Source organism: Monodelphis domestica, chromosome 1 (genome assembly GCF_027887165.1).
Source record: "Monodelphis domestica isolate mMonDom1 chromosome 1, mMonDom1.pri, whole genome shotgun sequence".
NCBI lineage: Eukaryota > Metazoa > Chordata > Mammalia > Didelphimorphia > Didelphidae > Monodelphis > Monodelphis domestica.
Window position 1 is genome coordinate 513978361 of NC_077227.1, and position 3625 is coordinate 513981985.

The window sequence follows — 3625 nt, forward strand, 5'->3', positions numbered from 1 at the left end:
CTTGTGTAACTTCTGAAATATACTCCAATCTCCTCCTTTCCTTCTTTTTTCTAGGTGCTACTTCTCACTTTCCCCAGACTTCTCTATCTCTTTGCCAACAGTTTTTTTTTTTTTACATATAAATATCTCTGACTTTTGGTTCATTCTTCTGATTGGCAGGTTCTTAGCCAGACCACAACTTCATAAGGCATTCAGGCTGTGCTTATATCAGTTCTGGTTCTACTCCTCATTCTCTGGGTTTCTTCGATTCCCCATCAATAGGCTTACCTTCCTCCTCTGCTTTTCAGCTTCCCTATATGTCTTGTTTTCCTCCATTATATACATCTTGAGGATAGAGAGTGACTTTTTTGCTTATATATTTTATCCCAAGTACTTAGTACTATAGTTCTTGGTATATATTAAGTACCTAATAATTGCCTTTATCTACACAGCTCTAGGCCTTTCTCTAGTGCTCATTCAAGGTATACAAACTGATGGGCTTAGTGGACTGTCTATCCAACTGCATGGAATAGTTCTGGCAATGTTTATCTGCCATTCACTTGGCTTTTCTTGTATGGATTGTTGGTCCAATATCTTTAGAGGCATCATAGACTTCATGGGGAGGGGGGGGGGGGGCTGGTCCTAGAGCTTTCTTGTGCTCAGCTCAATCAACACAGTGTCGTCCACAGTGAAGAGTATCTGAAGTGCTTTATTGTCAATTAAGAATTCTTCTTTTTACCAGGAGAACATTGTACACAGACAGATACACTGTGGTACAATTGAACATAATGGACTTCTCTACTAGCAGCAATGCAATGACCCAGGACAATTCTGAGGGACTTATGAGAAAGAACACTATCCACATCTAGAGGAAGAACTGTGGGAACAGAAACACAGAAGAAAAACAACTGCTTGATCACATGGGTCAATGAGGATATGGTTGGGGATGTAGACTCTAAACGATCATGCTAGTGCAAATATTAATAACATGGAAATAGGTCTTGATCAATGACACATGTAAAACCCAGTGGAATTGGGCATTGGCTACAGGAGGGATTGGGGGGAGGGAAAGAACATGATTCTTGTAAACAAGGAAAACTATTCTAAATTGGCTAAATAAATTTTTTTAATTCTTCTTTTAATTGGATTCTGTGTAGGACATCATCCATGGTAGTGCCAAATATCTTTGGTGAGTGTATATTTATATATTTGATACCTTACTTGGTACTGATAAATTGAATTGTTAATAGTTATATTTGTGTTTGAATTAATCTATGAAGGAATTTTATTACCTCTTTTTTCAGGAAGCTCATGGAACTCTAGGATAAATCATAAATTTTGTTGAATATTTAAAGCCTTTTCCAATGTGTCTCTTGCCTTTTTTCTTTCTTTTTTAAACTTTTACCTTCTTAACTATTGATACTAAGAATTGATATTAAGTATCTGTTCCAAGGAAGAAGAGCAATAAGGGCTAGGCAAATGGGGTTAAGTGACTTTCCCAGGGTCACACAGTCAGGAAGTATCTGAGGTCCTTTTGGAACTTAGATCCTCCTGACTTCAGACCTGGTTCTCTATCTACTGAACTACCTACCTGTCCCATTCCTGCCTCCCTTTCCAAGTTAACTACACCTTAGTCTCTCTCATAACTACTGGTTGGGACCTGTATACAATATCCCCTCTTACTTGTCTGCCTCATGCTAAAAATGTCCTCCCTCCTCACCTCCATCTCTTAGAATCACTAGCTCTTGTCACCTTTTAAAATACATCTTTCTTGATTCTTACTATTGTTAGCTCCCATTGCCACCTTCTTTCATTTCATATATATTTTGTATGTATCCTCTATTTACTCATCTGTGAAAACATTTGAGCTCCTTAAGGACAAAGTATCCCTAGTATCTATCTCCTGAAACAGTTGCACTTAATAAATACTTGTGGTTTGATTGATTGAATAGGTCAGATCAAAACTGTTATATAGTATATACAATGGCTTCTGGTCTTCTTTATCTTTTATTCTAATTTGTTGCTCATTTTGACCTTTGCTCTAATTAGTTGACAATCTGGCTACATGTAGACTACTGATTTTAAAATATCCCATTCATTTCTTGTCCGTTAAGATAGAATCAATTTCATTTTTGCGATGATATTCAGTAAACACTACATCTCTGACTTTAAATTCGTTTTAGTCTTATGTATACTATTTAAATATAGTTTTCAAGGGTGTAGCACTTATTTGAATTAATACTGTGTATTGGTTCCAACACAGAAGAACAGTAAGTGCTAGGCAATGAGGGTTAAGTGACTTGCCCAGGGTCACACAGCTAGGAAGTGTCTGAGGTCAAATTTGAATCCAGGACTTCCCATATCTAGGTCTGACTCTCAACCCACTGAGCCACCTCCCTCTCCCCATAATATGGGACCATACTTTTCCTTACTCTCATAATTTCTACTTCATTCAGTCATATCAGGGATTTTTTCAGACTTCACTTGAATTCCTACCCAGTCCAAACTTCATGCTCATGGCCTATTATTCCACATGTAAGATATGCTATCAGTGTGATCTAGGTAGGAGACTTAATTTGTTTGAGTCTTAATTTCCTTCTTCTTCTTCTTCTTCTTCTTCTTCTTCTTCTTCTTCTTCTTCTTCTTCTTCTTCTTCTTCTTCTTCTTCTTCTTCTTCTTCTTCTTCTTCTTCTTCTTCTCTTCTTCTTCTTTCTTCTTCTTCTTCTTCTTCTTCTTCTTCTTCTTCTTCTTCTTCTTCTTCTTCTTCTTCTTCTTCTTCTTCTTCTTCTTCTTCTCTTCTTCTTCTTCTTCTTCTTCTTCTTCTTCTTCTTCTTCTTCTTCTTCTTTCTTCTTCTTCTTCTTCTTCTTCTTCTTCTTCTTCTTCTTTCTTCTTCTTCTTCTTCTTCTTCTTCTTCTTCTTCTTCTTTCTTCTTCTTCTTCTTCTTCTTCTTCTTCTTCTCTTCTTCTTCTTCTTCTTCTTCTTTCTTCTTCTTCTTCTTCTTCTTTTCTTCTCTTCTTCTTCTTCTTCTTCTTCTTCTTCTTCTTCTTCTTCTTCCTCTTCTTCTTCTTCTTCTTCTTTCTTCTTCTTCTTCTTCTTCTTCTTCTTTCTTCTTCTTCTTCTTCTTCTTCTTCTTCTTCTTCTTCTTCTTCTTCTTCTTCTTCTTCTTTCTTCTTCTTCTTCTTCTTCTTCTTCTTCTTCTTCTTCTTCTTCTTCTTCTTCTTCTTCTTTCTTCTTCTTCTTCTTCTTCTTCTTCTTCTTCTTCTTCTTCTTCTTCTTCTTTCTTCTTCTTCTTCTTCTTCTTCTTCTTCTTCTTCTTTTGTAAAATAGAGATGAAAACAATGCCTTTGGATACTATTTCATGAGTTGTCACCATGAATAGGTATTGTCTATATTTTGACAGAAAATGACTTTTCTGAATCTTCTGTGTATAGTCAGGTGAAAAGATAAAAATTCTCACAAATGATAAGAAATTAAAAAAAAAACAGAAGAAAATAACCTAAGTGGACTACTGATCCTGAAAAAATGGGAACTAGATAAAAGAAAAACATGGGCATTGATTTTCACCATTTTCCATGGAAGTTTAACAAATGTACAGTAATTACCACAATGAAGAATTCAATTCAACTTAAATACTATTTCTTAAGA